General features: G+C 39.5%; 1 long non-coding RNA gene across 1 annotated transcript in view; it reads left to right on the top strand.

Moving 5' to 3' along the window:
* Nucleotides 1-21,127, top strand: part of LOC134737919 (uncharacterized) — a 35,595-nt gene that overhangs the window by 718 nt on the left and 13,750 nt on the right. The window contains exon 2 of the long non-coding RNA XR_010123348.1: nucleotides 211-309. This is a non-coding gene — a long non-coding RNA (uncharacterized LOC134737919). The remainder of the gene's footprint in view (nucleotides 1-210; nucleotides 310-21,127) is intronic.

Consider the following 21,127-nt stretch of genomic DNA (forward strand, 5'->3'; position numbering starts at 1 on the left):
CTGACCTCCCTTTGCTGGCAATATGGCCACATCACAATCTGCCTGGAATCGACCATAACTATAAATATTTGGGAGTCATTGGCATTATGTGGCATTATATTCTATTTAAAGCTATGAGACTAGATCAGAAGAGGAAAGATTTATTGCCAACCAGACATGTCCCTGGAACTCCAAACTTGTATCCAATAGTTTTTTCAATGTTTCCTTCAGATATCCAGTATACATCTCAAGGTCAACTTGTCCAAAACTGAGCTAGTGATGATTTTCCCCTTGAAATCTACTCTTCCTACAGCTTATTCATCTCAAATAGTAAGTCCATCCTTGCAGTTACTCAAGCAGAAACCTTTGAGTTTTTGGTTTGGCCTCTTTCTTTCACACCTCACATGTAATCCATCTGGAGATTGACTCTACCTTTAAAGACATCCTAACTTTCACCAGTTAACACACCTCCCCTGCTACCATTCTGGTCCAAGCCACTTCTTGATCACTGCAAAAAGCCTGCAAACACATCTCCCTGCTTCCCTTAATGTCCCTCTTCCCCCTACAGTCTGGTATCAGCAGAGCAGCTGTGTGATTATTTTAAGATCTAGGTTAGATCAGATCACTCTTCGGCTCAAAACCCTTTAATGGCTCCCTATTTCACTTAGAGTAAAAGCCAGAGTCCTTTCTAGGGCCTTCCCTTAGGCTGTTCTTGCATGGCTATAAAGAAATACCTGAGACTGGGTAATTTATAAAGAAAAGAGGTTTAATTGGCTCATGGTTCTGCTGGCTTTACAGGAAGCATTATGTTGGCATCTGCTTGCTTTTGGTGAAGTCTCAGGGAGCTTTCAATCATAGAAGGTGAAGGGGGAACAGGCATGTCACATGTTGAAAGCAGGAGCAAGAGAGAGAGCAAAAGAAAAGAGACAGAGAGAGAGGTGCCACACATTTTTAAACAGCCAAATCTGATGAGAACTCACTATCACTAAACAAGCACCAAGCCATGAGGGATCCACCCCCATGACCCAAGCATGTCCCACCAGGCCCCACCTCCAGCATTGAGGATTACAACTCAACATGAGATTTGAGCAGGGACAAATATCCAAACCATATCGGTTCTCAAGCTCTTCCATATTCTGACACAGCCTCTTACCCTCTGAGTATTCCTCCTTCCACTCTCCCCTTTTTTGCTCTGCTCCAGTCACACTTGCTTCTTTGCCTTCCTCAAACACCAGTGACACACTCCTGCTTTTGGACCTTTCCTTTAGCTTTTCTGTCTGCCTGAAACACTCTTCCCCAATAAGTCCATGTGGCTAACTCCCTCTCCTCCCCTGAGTCCACTCAAATATCTTGTCAGGGAGCCCTACCCTGACCAGCTCATTTAAAATCACAAATTACCTTCTCCCAGGACTTGCAGTTTCCCTTTAGAACATATCACCTTCTAATATACCATGTAATTTACTTATTTATCGTAATGATTATTTGATTCTGTCCTTAATCCACCACTAATATGTAAGTTTTACATGGGTCGTTTGTTTTATTCCCTGGTATATTCCAAGTAGCTAGAGCAGTGTCTGGCACCTAGTGGGCCCTCAATAAATATTTCTTGAATAAATGTCTAGGAAGCACCTGCTACATAGTGGTGCTGAGCAAACACTAGCTCTTATTGTTTCCCTACTTTGCTGCAGGACAGGGTTTATAGACTCAGCCCATTAAGTGGGTCTGGTGGCTATGTAGCTGACAGAAGTACTCTTGGCCTGACTAAAGGAAGCAGCAGATCTTCAGCAACGTCAACTGTTGTCATGAGGAAATGCAAATCTTCTCATTTTTCAAGCAAACTGGAAATCCAGTGTTTAAGTCCATTCTCTGCTGCTATAACAGAATACCACAGACTGGGTAGTTTACAAGGAACAGAAGTCTATTTGGCTAATGCTTCTGCAGCTGGGAAGTCCAAGAATGTGGCGTCAGCATCTGGTGAGGGTCATCCATACCGTGACAGAAGGGTAGAAGGCAGAAGTGAGCTCTAGAGACAGAGAGAACAAATCAGGTTGAGTTCATCCTATTTGTCAAGAGATCACACCCAGGATAACTAACCCGCTCCCACAATAACAATTAAACTATTCATGAGGGCAGAGCCCTCATAACCTAATCACCTCTTAAAGGTCCCACTTCTCAATACTGTTAGAGTGGCAATTAAATTTCAAAATGAGTTTTGGAAGGGACATTCAAACCATAACATCCAGAAATGTTTATAAGAAATCTGCTCTTTAAATATTGGCAAGTACGTTTTTCTCCCTATTTTCGAAACACTGTGTAGGCCAAACAAAATACTTACTGCCAGTTGCCAGTTTATTGTCTCTGGTTTAGGATATAAAAAGTTTGTACATGAAGACAGGCTTTTTCCAACTCTTAAGTGATGAACTCAACAATTATAAGGATTGATCACTTCCTGAGCTTGAAGAGATCTTTGATAAATAACAAGCATGTAATTAATCAAGGTCCTTCACCCATGCCAGAAAAACATTATTTACAACGAACATACATTCTGGAATGTGTAGGACACTCCACTTCCAAAACTGTGTCCAATTGGCCACATAGGTGCTATGTTTAGTTTCCGCAACCATAACAAAGTACCACAAACCAGGTAGCCTAAATAACAGAAATTTCTGGGTCTCAGTTCTGGAGACCATGGAATCTGAAATCAAGGTATCAGCAGGATTGGTTCCTTCTGAGGATTCTGAGGAAGATTCTGTTCCACACGTCTCTCCTAGCTTCTGGTAGCTTTAGACATTCCTTGTAGACATTCCTTCTGTGTCTTCACATTGTCTTCCCTTGTGTATATCTGTCTATGTTCAAATTTACTACTTTTATAAGAACTCCAGTCATAGGGGCTGCCCTAATTACCTCGTTTTAACTTGATCACTTCTCTAAAGACCTTATTTCCAAATAAAGTCACCTGAGGTACTGGGGGTAGAACTTCAATATATTTTTTGGAGGACACAATTCAACCCATAAGAGCCACCAAGATCTGTGTCCAGAAATGTCTGTATTTCATCATCCAAACAATTTGTCCTTTTTGTCTATGCTCAGACACATCACGATATTCTAGGTTAAGTAGCTTCCTTCTACGTAATCTACCTAACCTTTGCAGCTTTCCTTTAAAATGTGTTTCATACTACGCTTCCAGCGTTTGCTTTGGGAATAAGGTATCACTGCTTTAAAAAAAGAAAAACCTGAAACATTGTTAACCTAATAAAAATTGACTTTATAATTTCAAAGCAAACAAAAGCATATACATATTAAACTGGCTCTTACCTTACATTTTAGAGCTACTACTAACACAAAAAGCAGTCTCTTTGAAGAAGCTGAAATGACGAGTTCAAACATGATAGTATAACCAGGGGCACATTCTCTAGGAATTGATTGGTATTATATATACAAATGACTTGGCACACAGCCTCAGTAGCCCCTCAATAAATGGCAACAGATATCACTACTGATAATGCATCATTGGGCATTATTTGCACTACATGTGCAAAATCAGCATTTAGTTGGGCTTCTTAGATAAAGTAACAGAAAACCAGTTCTGACATTAAGTGAAAATGAATTTATTGAAAGCATATTGAATAACACAGAGAATGGCCAGGAGGCTACCAGTTCAGGCTTAGAAAAAAGACAGGAAGGAAAAGACCAGCAAGGCCAGGAGTGCAAAGACCATTACACCACAAAATCAGTCTAAGACAAAAGGATTAGAAATGAGGAAGTTAAATTATCTCCATTTGCAGATATAATTGTATATCCAAAAAAAAAATCAACTGAAAACTTACTATAAACAATAAAAGAATTCAGAAATGGGCCAGGCATGGTGGCTCACACCTGTAATCCCAGCTGTTTTTGTATTTTATTTTTGTTTTTTGTATGTCACCTTTTTTTCTATAAAATTGTTTGGACCATGCAGCAGTGCCAGTCTCTCTCAACCTGTTTTGATTTGGGGAGCTGTGAATTGTTTTTTGTTTAACTTTGTTAAATTTAATCTGTCTAAATTATGCTTTATTTTTGAAAGCTGGCAAATGAGAATTCCTGATGAAAGCTCTAAGACCTGCTGTGTCTATGTGTCTATATTTCTATAACTCAATATGTGTTACGTGTGTGATAATATTTGGGAAATGAAGCTAGTTTTAAAATAGTTGGTAAAATAAAATAATAATGACTTCAGAATTGTCAGTTAAATATAATTCAGACATTTTTTCCTGGATATATTCATCAGACAGGTTTATAATGTGTCTACTACATGTTTTAAGGTCATAACGTGGCTTCTTTAATTTTTGATACTTATTGGTTTGTCTGTAAGCTTTTGGTTTTGCTTTTGAATCTCTGGATTCTTTTGTCGGGACAGGTGGCTGCGGTAAGGGTTGGGGACATGTTCTTAGCAACTTGACTACCAGTTATAAGGCAGTCAAGCCCACTATACCCACTTCCTACCTGTTCCAGTTTTGCCCCCTGGCTATGTTAGAAGGGGTTGGATCCTCCAGGCATTGTCTTCACAGTTATCTTCTATCCTGAGCCTACCCCTGGTATGTAAGTTCAGGAACCAGATGGGCCCTGCCTTTCATAGCCCTTCTAAGTACCACATGCCTACTTAAGACCCAGGAAAGACATTAGCGAAGATACCTGTGTCATAGTAATTAAAAATCTTAAAATCCTTGTTAAGTAAAGTAATAGATAATCATAAAATGGCTGAGTCACTTCTAAGTCACTTAAAATATTGAACAGTAATTATTAAACATAAATTTAAATTTATATACTTTGACATCTTGTGGTATTTAAAAGCTAAATATATTTAGAACTGGTAAACAAAAATGTGAGAAAACAAATCTTTCTAAAAATTATAAAATGTTTTCATCTATAAATACTGATATAAAACAGCTCAAACTTCCTAAGTTTTCACTAGAAGTTAGGGTTACTAAGATAAGCACTTCTCAACAGAAGACATACACATGGCCAACATCAATAATCATTAGAGAAATGCAAATCAAATCCGCAATGAGATCACATCTCACATCAGTCAGAATAGCTACAACAAAGTAAAAAAATAACAGATGCTGGTGAGGTTGTGGAAAAAAGAGAGTGCTTATAAATTACTGGTGGGAATGTAAATTATTCAGCCACTATGGAAAGCAGTTTGCAGATATCTCAAAGAACTTAAAATAGAACTACCATTCAACCTAGCAATCCCATCACTGGGTATATACCCGAAGGGAAATGAATCATTCTACCAAAATGTTACATACACACATATGTTCATCACAGTACTGTTCACAATAGCAAAGACATGGAATCAATCTAGATGCCCATCGACAGTGGATTGAATAAAGAAAATGTGGTATATATACACTATGAAATACTATGCAGCCATTAAAAAGAATGAAATCATATCTTTTTTCAGCAACATGGATGCAGCTGGAGACCATTATCATAAGCAAATTAATTCAGGAACAGAAAACTGAATCCTGCATGTACTCACTTATAAGTGGGAGATAAACATTGAGTACACGTGGATACAAAAAGGGGAGCAATAGACACTGGGGTTTACTAGAGGGTGGAGGTTGGGAGATTGGAAAACTACCTACTGGGCACCATGCTCACTACCTGGGTGACAAAATGATTTCTACACCAAACCCCAGTGACATGCAATTTACCCATGTAACAAACCTGAACATGTGCCCTCTGAAATGAGGAAAGTTGGAAGGAAAAAATAAAAGAAATTAAGGTCACTAAGAGTATACTAATTCTATATACAGAGTGTATAAGGAAAAGCAAGGGCTGGGCATGGTGGCTCATGCCTGTAATCCCAGCACTTTGGGAGGCTGAAGTAGGAGAATTGCTTGAGCCCAGAAATTCAAGACCAGCCTGAGCAACATGGCAAAACCCGTCTCTACAAAAAATTCAAAAATTAGCCAGGTGTGGTGGCATGTGCCTGTAGTCCCAGCTATTCCAGAGGCTGAGGTGGGAGGATCGCTAGAGCCTAGAAGGTTGAGGTTACAGTGAACCATGATCATGCCACTACCCTCCAGCCTGGGTGACACAGCAAGACTTTGTCTCAAAAATAATAATAATAATAAAGGAAAATATAGATGGGCTTTTAGTGAAAAACTGTAAAAACATGAAAATGACCTTGGATGATGGGTACTACAAAAGCCCAGACTTCACCACTGTACAATTCATCCATGTACCCCAAAACCACTTGTACCCCTAAAGCTATTGAAATAAGAGACATACAAATGTATGTTTATTGAGAAAAAGATAATTTCATCTCATTTAATAGTTAAAGATTATTTCAAATTAAAAAAATTTAAAAGATATGATAAAGCTAAAGTGAAAAAAATTCATTGCAATATGTTATAAAAGTTTTATAAAAATCTTGTGTAGTCAAAAGATGACTGAGATTAGATAATTTGGTTTATAAGGTTTAGTAAAATTAACTTTAGTATTTATAATACACAAATACAAAAGTAAAATATGGCTTTCTCTTTTAAACAAAAATTTTCATGTAGTATTAATAGATAGTAAAAATTTTTGTTCACCTTTTGAGTAAATGACAAAAAAAGACAAGAAGAGAAAAAGAGATTCTGTCTTATGCTGTTTCTTAGATCTGTTAATTGTTTGGAAAACTCAGTACCCTCTCAAAGAATAAAGTTTTTGCTTTTTAAAACCTTTTATTGGCCAGGTGCAGTGGCTCACGCCTCTGTGATCCCAGCACTTTGGGAGGCCGAGGTGGGTGGATCTCGAGGTCAGGAGATCGAGACCATCCTGGCTAATACGGTGAAACCCTGTCTCTACTAAAAATACAAAAAAATCGGCTGGGCATGGTGGCGGGCACCTGTAGTCCCAGCTACTCGGGAGGCTGAGGCAGGAGAATGGCATGAACCCAGGAGGCGGAGCTTGCAGTGAGCCGAGATTGCGCCACTGCACTCCAGCCTGGGTGACAGAGCGAGACTCTGTCCCCAAAAAAAAAAAAATAAAAAAATAAAAAAAACCTTTTATCATTTTGGCTAAATTAATGACTGTTATTTTACAGTAACCTGTGATCCTATTTGGATTGTTTTAAACTTTTGACCTATTTGATGTTCTCAAAATCAAATTTTGAATTCAAAATTAAGTCTTTTTGACCTGCAACTAACTTTGAGATACTACAGAGGACTCTTACAACATCCAAAAGAGAGATAAATGGTGTGATATGTTAAATTATATGAAAAGTATTGTGAAATAAAGAATAAAGTTTAACCTTTTTCAAGTTATATTTTAATAGATATGTTATTAATATATGTTCCAAAATTATATGAGATTCCTAACATTCTGATATGTCTTGATATGTTATCAGTCATAATTATGGTTATTATGTTAAATTATTGTAGGCCACAGAAATAACCAAATTTCCTTGTCAGTTGTGTCTTTACAACCATTTGAAGTCATTTCCACAGTTGATTACTTAATTCTGAAACAGTTTCTAAAAACTTCAAAAGCAAGTAAAATTCTAGTGTATTATGTCTTCAAAGAAGTTCATGGAAAAGATAAAAAGGACCCTGACAAACTTGCTTAAATACAGGTTTCTGATGACTTTAGAATCATCATTTGGACTGGGTAAGAATTTCCAAAAACTCTAAGAAAGAGACAGACTGGTTTATAAAACTGATAATCCAACCAGGACAAAAATTAGTTGAATACCAAAAAAATACTTTGTCAGATTTTCATGCTAAAGAAGCTGGTACTGAAATTGTTTAGATATGCAGTTTGAATGAACTCCATGATCCACATCACATTACATATGATAACCCACCTAATAAACAATGGTAGGCACCTGAACTAGAAAAACAAAATTAGAATTTAAGAAGATGTAAATCCAATGTTAAGCATAGACTCAGAACCTAGATGGCTGCCTAGTTATTCCTGAGTCTTTAAAGCTTTCATTATTAAAAGCTGTGCATTCCATGACTCTTAAGGAAGAAATAAGATGATGCAAATATGCAAATAGAATACATATTGACAGCCGGGCCCGGTGGCTCACGCCTGTAATCCCAACACTTTGGGAGGCTGATGCAGGCGGATCACAAGGTCAGGAGTTCAAGACCAGCCTGACCAACATGATGAAACCCCATCTCTACTAAAAATACAAAAATTAGCTGGGTGTGGTGGCACACACCTGCAATCCCAGCTACTCAGGAGGCTGAGGCAGGAGAATTGCTTGAACCTGGGAGGTGAGGTTGCAGTAAGCGAAGAGATCATGCCACTGCACGCCAGCCTGGGCGACACAGTGGGACTCTGTCTCAAAAAAAAAAAAAAAGAAAGAAAGAAAAAAGAATACACATTGGCATGGTGACTATTCTAAATTGCTAAAATTGTGTATGACCAATGTTTGGTTTCTTAAATTCGTAATCCTGGAAAGACAATCAGAATTTCAGGTACATGTTTTCTACCTGATGGGCCATTTAAACAGTTACAGAGGAATTTTACTCACTTTTCATTTTCAATGCATCTTTTCTGGTTATTTTTATAAAAGATTTCCCATGCAAGGGCGCTGATGTTATAACAATAGATAAAAGGTTATTTAAAAAATTTGTTTCCCTCCTGGGTTGTTCCTGAAGAAATCCACAGCAAAAAAGATACTTGTTTCACTGGACAAGTTGTAAGATAGTTAAATAAGGTGTTACAGATACAATAACATTAGACAAAGCTAACTGAGTTGACTAGATTACCTTGGTCAAAGATATTAGAGTTTAATGACAATCAGATCTACTTCCAGTGAAAACATAAGTTGACCTCTTACACAATAGTCGCTAAAAGGCCTATGCTTCTAATAATAAAACTTCAAATATCTTCTGTTTCTAAATTCTGACATAACTAAATGCTACAAGGCTTTAATACTCATGTGTTTGGATATTTGTACCCTCCAAATCTCATATCGGAATATGATTCCCAATGTTGGAGGTGGGGCCTGGTGAAAGGTGATTGGATCGTGGGGGTGGATCCCTCATGAATGGTTTAGCACAATCTCCTTGGTGATAAGTGAGTTCTTGCTCAGTTAGTTCACATGCAATCTGATTGTTTAAAAGTCCGGGACCTCCCTCTCACCTTGTTCTCCCTTACTCCCTCTGTTGCCATGTAATACCCTGGCTTCCCACTTTGCCTTCCACAACTGTAAGTTTCCCGAGGTCCTCACCAGAAGCCAAGCAGATGTTGGCATCATGTTTGTACAGCCTGTAGAACCATGAGCCAATTAAACTACCTTTCTTTAAAAATTACCTAGTCTCAGGTATTCTGTTATAGTAATGCAAATGGATTAATGCAAATGCATTATGCCTAATATGGTTTGGATATGTTTCTCCTCCAAATCTCATGTTAAAATGTAATTCCCAGTTAGAGATGGGCCTGGTAGAAGGTGTTTGAATCATAGGGGTGTATCTCTCATGAATGGTTCTGCACCAGCCCTTTGGTGATAAGTGAGTTCATGCAATATCTGGTTGTTTAAAAGTGTGTGACAACACCCCTGCTTGCCCCCACTCTTGCCATGTGATGTGTCTGCTCTGCCTTTGCTTGTCACCATGACTGTAAGATTCCTGAGGCCCTCACCAGAAGCTGATGTTGGCACCACACTTCCTGCTCACCCTGCAGGAATCGTGAGTCAATTAAATCTCTTTTCTTTATAAATTACCCAGTTTCAGGTATTCCTTTCCTTTGTAGCAACACAAGAACAACCTAACACAATGCCCAAGTGTATTTTCACTAGATAAAGAAAGCTTTTTGTGGTCCACGGACTGAGGACAATCTAACCCTTCATGGATCTAAAACCCAGAGATTAGGTCTTTTGGAAATGATCAGAGAAAGACTGCCCTTGCCACTCACACTGCAGCAAAACTTTGGAACCTTGAAACTTGGGTTTGTAATCTCACAACTCAGAAAGGCCCCTTCCCACTCTGGGAACTATACACCCATTAGACACCTTAAGGCAAAGCTAACCTTCCGGGTCCAACCCACAGACCCTGACCCAGTGACAGATAAAACACGTACACTGATGCAGATATTTTGCCCATCAGCACAGCTAAGGGGCTCTGCTGCCTGAGTCCACAGCATCGGCCTTGATAAGCCCTCGAAATTCACGTTTATTTAGTACAGATTTAATGACAAAGGCTTTGAGTTAACACACTTGTGGATAATTAACGTGGTTGCCCTCCCAGGAAAGACCAGACCTACGAATGATCAAAGGTCGGTCTTAGGACCACATGAGTAAACAAGCTCTTTAGGTAAACTCCTTTACATTCCTTTGTACCTACTCTAAGCTATTAACTCAAGGTAAGAGGATTAGGCCGCTCTCAGCCATAACCTATCCTGAGGCTTTTGCAAAACATTCCGGCCTTCCAGGAAGGTTTGTGTCTATTTTACAATTTCTCCCATCACCCTGACTGAACTCCTACATCTCCACCTTTTCTGTTTTTAGCATCAGGTTTTGTTGATTAGAGAGTACAGATGTGTGCAGCAACAGGTCTGTCAGGTGTGGTGGTCACTGCTCATATTCTGGCTTTGCATCTTAGAATTAGTAAATAACGTAAGACAAACATGAGTATAATTAGCAATATTCTTTTCTAATCAAGGAGTGACCTGTAGTGTTACCTGGCACTTCAGTCTGATGTATGCCGTTATTAAGGAACCCCACTGGGGGTATGTGAATCACTCTTAGTTAAGCAGTCACATTGTTAGAAGCTGGGAAGAGGGTGTTTGTCAAAGTAACAGGGCAGAAGAAAGGCAGATTTAAGAGATGAGCCCAATAGAGTGTAGCAGGTATTGGTTGCAGGCAGAGTGAGAAAATTAAAAAAGGAATAAATTATTTGGTTGTGAATGGTGTTTGTGTTTGGAGCAGGATTCGCTTCACCTTCTGAGTTGTTCTCTTCAGCATCCTGTCTGGGGCCTGTGTTGTCCAAGGAAGCCACATTGTCCAGGGCTGTGGGTCCTGTAGGGTCATTTTCTTTATTTCTGGTACTGGGTTGGGTCCTCGCCACACCATGGTATGGTTTGATGCATTGTGCTAAAATCCAAAGAGAACCTGAGGGGGTGTGAACACAAGCATATCCTCTTCCCCATGTTAGCAAATCATTTGGACCATACTATTCATTACTTATTTACATCCTTCCATAAAACTGTGGGTTTTATGTCTTGAGAGGTTTTAGCAAAGTGCTTTTCTATAGCTGATTGAAATTTGTCATCTAAATTTAAAAAATTAAGGGTAAATAAGGCTTGTGCTAGTTGTGTTCCAGGGTCCTTACCCATACTCCCCCTTTTTGGTTTTCTGAGCATATTTTTAAGGGTGGAGTGGGCCTGTTCTATGACCTGTCCTTGGGGGTTATACGAGATGCCTGTGGAATGCTGGATGTTCTGTGTGTGATAAAATTGTTGAAATTGTGAGCTGGCATAAGCTGGACCATTATCAGTTTTAATTTTTGTGGGCTGCCCCATAAATGCAAAAGTTAAAAGATGATGTTTAATGACATATCCAGTGGACTCTCCAGGAAGAGCATGTGCACTAATTAGATGAATGTTGGTATCAACGGATACATGTACATATCTTAGTTTTCCAAATTCAGGGACATGTGTAACATCTGTTTGCCATAACTGATTAGGTTCTAGTCCTCTAGGGTTAACACCTGTAGAAGAAGGGGACGTGCCTGTGAGCTGGCAATCTGGGCATTGCAGGATAATTTGTTTAGCTAGTCTTTGGGTAAGTTGAAATTGTTTAGTTCAGTTTCTCCAATTTTGGTGGAAAAATTGATGTGATTGGGTGGCTTGGTCAAGCAGTGATGTCATAACTTTAGGTCTGCTTGATCATTGCCATAAGCCAATGGGCCAGGCAGTGAGCTGTGGGCCTGAATGTGTGTAATAAAAATAGGATTTGTACGTTGATCTCGCAATTGCTGAAGTTGGAGAAAAAGTGCACACAGGATGGGCTCTAGAGTAGACTTAGTTAGGGCTGTCTCAAGGTTCTTCAATAAATAAACAGAGTAAGCAGAGTCACTAACAATATTGATGGGCTGAGCAGAAAAAGTTTCCAAGGCCAATATTAAGGCTCCAACCTCAGCTCTCTGAGTGCTAGTAAATCCAGAACAAGTGAGGAAATTATGTGTTCTCCACCAAACAGCCACCTTTCCATGTTTACCAGAGCCATCGGTAAACAGGGTTGAAGCGCTGGGTATGGGGGATTGAAATTTTTGTAGGCAAAACCGTAGTAGAAGTACGAGATAAGAACTGAAGGAGCTTGTCAGCAGTAAGGGTATGTTCTAAATGGCCTGTGTAATCAGAGAGTGCTATCTGAAGATCTAAAGAGAGGGGCAATACTGCTTCAAATGGCTTTTTACTCAAAGGAATTCTTATGACATCAGGGTCATAACTTAGCAACTGATTGCATAGTCTGCGGCCTGAATAGATGACTTTACTGACTAACTGGATGTAGGTCGAGTGTGTTTTAATCCTGGTATGTGAGCAAAAAACCCATTCTAGAAAGCGTAGCCCTGGGGCCATCTGTCCTATTAACCCTGTAGGGGAGTGTTTATTAGGGAAAATAAACAATTGGATGGAATATTGGGTGTCTATGCAAACTAGTTGCCTTTGGGAAACAGCTTGTTCTATTTCTTCAATTTCCCTTTGTGCTGCAGGAGTTAAATATCTGGGAGAGTCCAGGGCTGTATTGCCCTTTAAGATAGAAAACAGGTTTTGCAACTTACCAATAGATATGCCCAAGGTGGGGCAAAGCCAGTTAATATAGCCCAGTAATTTTTGATAATCATTTAAGGTGTGTAAGTTGCTAGTATTTAATTTAACCTTTTGAGGTCTTACTGATCGGGAAGTTAGTATGTATCCAAGATATTTCCAAGGAGAGGACGTTTGTATCTTCTCAGGTGCCATGATTAAACCTCTTATCTGTGTATTCTTTACGACAGAGGCACGTAATTTTAAAAGTATTCACTCCAGGCTGGGCATGGTGGCTCATGCCTGTAATCCCAGCACTTTGGGAGGCCAAGGTGGGCGGATCACGAGGTCAGGAGATCGAGACCGCCTGACCTCGGAGGTGAGGTGAAACCTCGTCTCTACTAAAAATACAAAAAATTAGGTGGGTGTGGTAGCGGGCGCCTGTAGTCCCAGCTACTCAGGAGGCTGAGACAGGAGAATGGTGTAAACCCAGAAGGTGGAGCTTGCAGTGAGCCGAGATCGCGCCACTGCACTCCAGCCTGGGTGACAGAGCGAGACTCTGTCTCAAAAAAAAAAAAAAAAAGTACTCACTCTGTTGGGGCTGCTAGTAAATATCATCCATAACATGAATAATCTTGCGATTAGGAAATTATTTTCTACTGGGGAGCAAAGCCTGATTTACATGATACTGACCACATGGTAGGACTGTTCGGCATTCCTTGAGGAAGCACTCTCCAGTGAAATCGACAAACTGGCCTTTCATTATTGATAGATTGTAAACGCAAATTTTTCTTTGTCCTGTTCTGCAAGGGGAATCCTGTAAAAACAGTCTTTAAGTCAATAACGATTATAGACCAATCCTGAGGAATCATTGCTGGGGAGGGGAGGCCCTGTTTAAAAGGCCCCGTAGACTGCAAATTAGCATTTATAGCACATAACTCATGCAAAAGTCTCCATTTACCAGAGTTTTGGGGAACGACGAAAATGGGCGAATTCCAAGGGCTGTTAGATGGTTCTATACAACCGGCTTTTAATTGCTCCTCAGCTAATTCGTGGGCTCTATGTAATTTCTCTCCCTTCTAAGGTCACTGTTCTACACAAATAGGATTTTGAGGGAGCCACATCAAGGGTGGTGGAGGAATAACAGTGGCCATTATTAGAAAGAGTTCTAATTTGCAGTTCACATAATTCATCAAATTCTGCCCTCCAGAGGAGGTATTGACTGGCGTTTAAAGTTGTTTTAGCTAGCACTGACCAGTCCCATGGAGTCATATAGAAGTTGTCTGCTCTGGCCTCAATTAATCCTTTCATTAAATGGGCTAGCGGCTCCGTTATCTCTAATGCTTTTCCTTATCTCTTTATGTACCTAATTGCCTTGTTGATCTTGTATTACCTGGCAGGCTAAGAGCTCCCCTTCTAATGCCGCTTGCCTAAGACATGGTCCCATAGCTATAGCGTATCCCCTGTCTTTTTTCCAATTTATTGGAAGAGGGGGCTCAGGCAAAACCTCCGTATCCTCTTTGTTATTTTGGCTCAGTGATAGCAGGGCTGAGGGACAAGGAGGTGTTAAAGTAGGTGACTATTTCTCCTTCCTTCCCTTTTTAGGCTTTTCTGTGTATAACGGGGCCAGAGCTGCCTTAATTAAGGCCCATAACGTTAGAGATGTTACTGGGACCTGTTGCCCTTGCGCATGATGTTGTTTAAGATTTCTCTCCACTTGTTCCCAGAGCTGTACGTCTAGTGTACCTTCTTCTGGGAACAATGGGTTATGGGATACAACAATTTGCATTAGGTCCCTTAGTTGAGCCTGTGAAACCGAGGCTCCACTAATTTTAAGCAGCTGTTTCAATACTTTTATATACTGTTGCTGTTGAGCTGATAACTGTTGTCCCATGATGAAACCCTAGCCTGAACAATTCCCTCAAACTTGGAAATCCCAAGCAGGCACCAATGACTTACTGATTTACTAACTGTGCAATCTTCTTCACCTTCGTTTTTGAGGGTTCCCTCACAATTCGTGGCAGCGTTCCTCACACGGGGCACCACCTGCCGGGTCTGACCCGCAGACCCTTACCCAGTGACGGATGAAAGATGTACACTGACACAGATATTTTGCCTGTCAGCACGGCTAAGGGGATCTGCTGCCTGAGTCCACAGCATCGACCTTGATAAGCTGGCGAAGTTCACATTTATTTAGCACAGATTTAATGACAAAGGCTTTGAGTTAACACACTTGTGGATAATTAAGATGGTCACCCTCCCAGGAGAGAGCAGTCCTACAATTGATCAAAGGTCAGTCTTAGCACCACATGAGTAAACAAGCTCTTTAGATAAACTCCTTTACATTCCTTTGTACCTCCTCTCGGCTATTAACTCAAGGTAAGAGGATTAGGCTGCTTTCAGCCATAACACTATCCTGAGGCTTTTGCAAAACCTTCCAGCCTTCCAGGAAGGTTTGCGTCTATTTTACAATTTCTCCCACCACTCTGACTGAACTCCTACACTAACCAGCAAAGTTTCTCCTCAGAAACAGACAACATGCTAGATGTGGACAGCTTTTGCAAGATGACAGATTAATGATTAAGGCTTCTCTACTATCATGAAGCTCTTACCTGTCAGTTTTTTCCTTGCTCACACCTCTATGAACAATAAAACTAGTCTGGGGTCAGTGGCTCATGTCAGTAATCCCAGTGTCTTAGGAGGCCAAGGCAGGAAGATTGCTTGAGGCCAGGAGTTCAAGACCAGACTGGGCAACACAGTGAGACACTGTTTGTGGTCAAATTATGGGTTGACTCCCCTACTCCAAATATATAAAAAATAATTTGCTAGACTTGGTGGCATGCACCAGTAGTCTCAGCTACTTAGCAGGCTGAAGCAAGATGATCACTTGAGCTCAGGAGTTTGACGCTGCAGTGTGCTATAATCACACCACTGCACTCCAGCCTGAGCAACAGAACAAAACCCTGTCTCAAAAGAAAAACCCACAATAAAACCAGAAAATGGGTCTGTTATGTGCACTTCTGGAGTGTACTTTTATTTGTACAGGATTTTTTAAGCAACCTTATAAACTTATACATGGACAACATTATGCATTGATAAATAAAAGATAAAGGACCAACATGTGTGAAAAATTTTAATATACATTTGTTGCTTCATAATGAATCAAAAAACAAGATATTGGTCCACTCCTCTTAGCTTGTGTCATAGGTTAAAGAGAACATTGGCAGGAGGCCTTCACTCTTTTGGATGGACATCATTTGCTAGGTCTCTTTTTACATGATTTGGAGTAAATGAGACAGTAATTAAACATTTATTCCTCATAATAGACCTTATAGCAAATTCTACTACAAAGTCCATGGTTGCACAACAGACTTCTTTAAATTCCCTTACAGCCATGCATAGAATGTCAAATGGACCCCGTATTAGTTCGTTCTCACACTGCTGTGAAGAAATACATGAGATTGGGTAATTTATAAAGGAAAGAGTTTTAATTGACTCACAGTTTCATATGGCTAGGGAGGCCTCAAAAGCATGGCAGAAGGCTAATGAGGAACAAATTCTCATCTTACATGGCAGCAGGCAAGAGAGCTTGTACAGGGGATCTCCCATTTATAAAACCATCAGCTCTCATGAGACTTATTCACTACCACAAGAACAATATGAGAGAAACTGCCCCCATGATTCAGTTATCTCCACCTGGCCCCACCCTTGACACATGGGGATTAATACAATTCAAGGTGAGAATTGGGCGGGGACACAGCCAAACCATATCAGCCCCTCTCTGACTAGGATGACAAAAACTCAAAAAAAAGTATGATCGTGAAGTTGCCATAACGTATGAATGACATGCTGAAGCCAGAAACCCAAAATGATGGTAACTGAGAGTGACCCTAAATTTTGGTCTTACCTAAGTGAGAACCTGACCACAAAGGGGGAAATTTTTTAACAAAATTATGGGAGGCCATTGTTTAGGACTGAGCTCATACACTAGGCGCCAACAGATCAGGCCAAGCCAAAATGAAGTCACTCATACTAAATACAACAGAATTAAACTAAAACTTTAAGGAAACAAATAGATCCTAACATAGAGTAGGTTTTGTTTTCTCCTGAAAACAAGAGATTCAAGCACAAGGAGGCCCCTCTGCTATAACCCTTATTAAAAAAAAAGTGGCCATGTGCAGTGGTTCACTCCTATAATCCCAGCACTTTGGGAGACTAAGGCAGTTGGATCACCTGAGGTCAGGAGTTCAAGACCAGTCTGGCCAATATGGCAAAACCCTGTCTCTACTAAGACTACGAAAATTAGCTGGGTATAGTGGTGGGCGCCTGTAATCCCAGCTACTCAGGAGGCTGAGGCAGGAGAATTGCTTGAATCCAGGAGGTGGAGATTGCATTGAGCCAAGATCGTACTACTGCACTCCAGCCTGGGTGACAGAGTGAGACTGTCTCAAAAAAAAAAATAACCTGAAGCTGAAGTCCATGTTCTCATCTTACAAAGCCCGCTGTTCTACTATCTCTCAGAGGGATTTGAGACCAAATAAGAACATCACAATGGGGACAGAGTGACATCAATGCCTAAAAATTTGGTCAACCTCTCAAAATTGAGAAGTTGACTAAGAGGTGAAGAGGTTGACCAAGAGGTGGCAATTGTTAAATTAAATTTAGTCTAAAGCTGCTTCCTTCTAAGTCCAGCCTAAAGGTTTTTCTGTACATATTGAACCATAACCTAACTGGACATGTAAACAGACTGAAACCGACTTTTGTAACAAGTAGCCAAGTCTCAGCCAATCACAGAAGCCATATTTTAACCACTCATAGATAGCCAACTGTTCAGTATTCAAATAAGTCAAATGCCAAGCTGTAACCAATCCAGCTGTTTTTGTACCTCATTTCTACTTCTGTACGTTGCTTTCCTTTTTCTGTCCATAAATCCTTTCTGGCCATGTGGCAGCATTGGAGTCTGTCTTAACCTATTCTGGTTCAAGGGGCTCCCCAATTCACAAATTATTATTTGCCCAATTAAACTCTGTTAAATTTAATCCATCTAAAGTTACTTCAAACAACAGAAAAAGAAATATAATGAATGACCCTTCCGCATACTAAAAGCTGTTTAACCTGACTCATAATAAGAGAAATGCAAATTAAAAGATATTTTTTCTCACTTTCAAGATTGTCAAAATCCAAAAGTTTGACAACATACCTGTAGTGAAGCTGTGGAGAAGTAGCACTCATACATTATTGGCAGAAGTGTAAATTGGCATAAACGCTACAGAAAATGTATTTGTAAGCATTAACTTTGGTCGGGAGTAATAGTAAAACACAAAACAACAAATTGATTTTTCATGTTAAACTTCAAATGTAGGCAGACTAAGCATCAAGTGGCTCCATTCCAGGAAGTCCTCACTCAGACTGCTTCTTTCTTGTTCCATTCTCAAGGTCATCTCATGCTTCAAAGTGGCAATTCTAGCTCAAGCCATCATGCCCACTTTTCAGTCAGCAAGTAAAAGAAAGGAAAGGAAAAGGAAAATTGAAACCTCCATTTAAGGAGGCTTCTTGGAAGTTGTAAGTAGTAAAAATCTCTGCCACAAATATTATTTTGTGAAAATTTTGTTTCAATTTTATAGAAATGTGTATATATACTCACTGACAGAGCAGAACATATTCCTTTTTTGTGTGTGACGGAGTCTTGCTCTATTGCCCAGGCTGGAGTGCAATGGTGCGATCTCGGCTCACTGCAACCTTGGCCTCCTGGGTTCAAGCAATTCTCCTGCCTCAGCCTCCCAAGTAGCTGGGATTACAGAAACGTGCCACCACACCCAGTTGATTTTTGTATTTTTAGTAGAGACAGGGTTTCACCATGTTGACCAGGCTGGTCTCGAACTCCTGACCTCAGGTGATCTGCCCACCTTGGCCTCCCAAAGTGCTGGGATTACAGGCATGAGCCACCGCGCCTGGCCGCAAAATATATTCGTACAGTGAATCTCAATTTTTTAAATGTTGAAAACTACTATGCTAAGTGAGGCAGTATAATATAGTACAAGAACACGGAAAGAAAACAGGCATGATTATTGTCTGAACTCCAGTGTGTCTTAGTTCACTGTCTGCTGCTATAACAGACTATCATACACTGGGTAATTTGTAATGAACAGAAGTTTACTTGGCTCACAGTTCTTGAGGCTGGGAAGTTCAAGAGCATGGTGCCAACATGTAGCAAAGGTCATTTCATGGTGGAAGGTAAGTAAGGACATGACACAGAGAAATGGGACTGAACTTATCCTTTTTATCAGTAACACCAATACAAAAAAAAAAAAATCATAAAGGATGAATTGATAAGTTTGACTATACAAAAATTTTAAAGTTCTGTATATCAAAACATATTTTAAAATCAGTAGGGAAAGATGAAGTAGACAATAAATGCTCTTGGGATGATTAATTAGCCATTTAAAGAGAAAAAAAAACTGGCATCTGTGAAATTCCCAACATCAAAAAGCATGTCACAACATGCAAAAATCCTAAAGGAAAAGACTGACAAATTCAACAGTAACACTCAAGGCCCAGGCAGGAAGCAGAAACCATACCAGCTATTTTAACAGAGAGGATTTAATATAAAGAATTGTTAGCTAGGAGCTCAGGGAATAAAAAGGCAGAAAGAGGACACTGAGATATCATAGGGAAAATGTACAAAGCAGCTACTACCCATAGGACTGGGAGAACAAAGGGAAGGAGTGGGGATTATTAAAATTTAGAAGGTTGTTACCCCATCTCTACTAAAAATACAAAAAATTAGCCCAGTGTTGTGGCGGGTACCTGTAGTCCCAGCTACTCGGGAGGCTGAGGCAGGAGAATGGTGTGAACCCAGGAGGTGGAGCTTGCAGTGAGCCAAGATTGTACTACTGCCCTCCAGCCTGGGTGACAGAGCGAAATTCCGTCTCAGAAAAAAAAAAAAAAAAAAAACTTAGAAGGTTGGAGATGGGGCTCATTGAACTGGAAGTCAGATTGCTGAAAGCATGGACAGGTGGGGCGCCCATTGGCTGGCATTTCTAAGGGAGTGCAATGAGGATGTTTCTGCAAGAATTGGAAAAACCACAAACTGAAACCCACTGCCACTCTAGAACCAAGTTACTACTGTGTGAAGATTCTTTGCTTAAGTGATGCTGACAGGAACAAAGAAAAGACAAAAAAGATCAAGCCCTGTATTCTTCCTTTATCCACCCAGTCTCCCTCTCCTGCCTCCCATTGGCAGGGCTTAGCAGGGAACCAGCTGGCAAAGCAGAAATGTGGTTTGCAGCGTCCAAGACCCACATCGCAAAGCAGAATACAGAAGGGTGGATTTGAAGCTGAATGATGATAGCTTAATAATCAGTACATCAGCTCTATATGAATGTAAAACAACTAAATAAAATAACAAAAGCATCAGAAAAATTACATAATGCATGTGTAATTTGGGAGTTGGAAAGACTCTAAAAAAAAGGAAACTAAGAAGACAGTAAAGAAAAATATAGACATATTTCACAACATTAAAAAAATTAAAGGTGGTATAGCAAAAGATATCATAAACATAGACAAAAGGCAAAAAATAGAGGAAACACTAGCAATCATATGAAAGATACATAATTAATATATGTAATATATTAGGAGCTCTTGCAAATTATCAAGAAAATGGCAAAAACAATCTAGTAGAAAAAGGGCAAAAGTTATGAATAACAATTTACAAAAAATCCAAAGGATCAATAAACATTGCAAGGCTGCTGGATCTCACTGTTTGTCAGGGAAACATAAATTAATATGTTAGTGAAATATAACTTCTATGAACACACAAAGCATGGATTAGATATAACACCTACTAGTGGTAGGGATGCAGGAAAAAGTATGCCCTATTTCACTGCTGAAAATATGAAATAGTGAAGCCATTTAGGAAAGAAGTCTGAAAATACCTTTAAAAATATTTAAATCATATTATTTCAATCTAGTAATCTCACAGATAAATCCCTAAGAATTTATCCAACAGATATAAAAGCATCAGTCCAAAATACACACTTCTAAAATATTTAATATAAAAATATTTGAGTAGCAAAACATTGTGACGGAAATAAACACCAATTAGTAGGGGAATGGTTGAATAAGCTGTGTGATTCATTGACTACAATGAAGCCAATAAAAGGACAGAGTTCCATTTATACCAAGTAAATTGAAGAGATTTTTCACAATGTATTTTCAAGTAAGAAAAACAATCTGCAGGGAAGTATATACAATTTAATCACATTATTATGAAATAAATGAAAATGTAAACATCAATATATGTATTTATTTATTTGTAGGCTATTATATAAACATAGAGAAAAGTGTGAAAAATAACAGGTCAGAAAGTTATTAGTGACCTGGAAGGATCAGAAGGAAAGAAAGAGGAACATGTAAA

This window comes from Pongo pygmaeus, chromosome 13, assembly GCF_028885625.2.
Source record: "Pongo pygmaeus isolate AG05252 chromosome 13, NHGRI_mPonPyg2-v2.0_pri, whole genome shotgun sequence".
NCBI classification, from domain to species: Eukaryota; Metazoa; Chordata; class Mammalia; order Primates; family Hominidae; genus Pongo; species Pongo pygmaeus.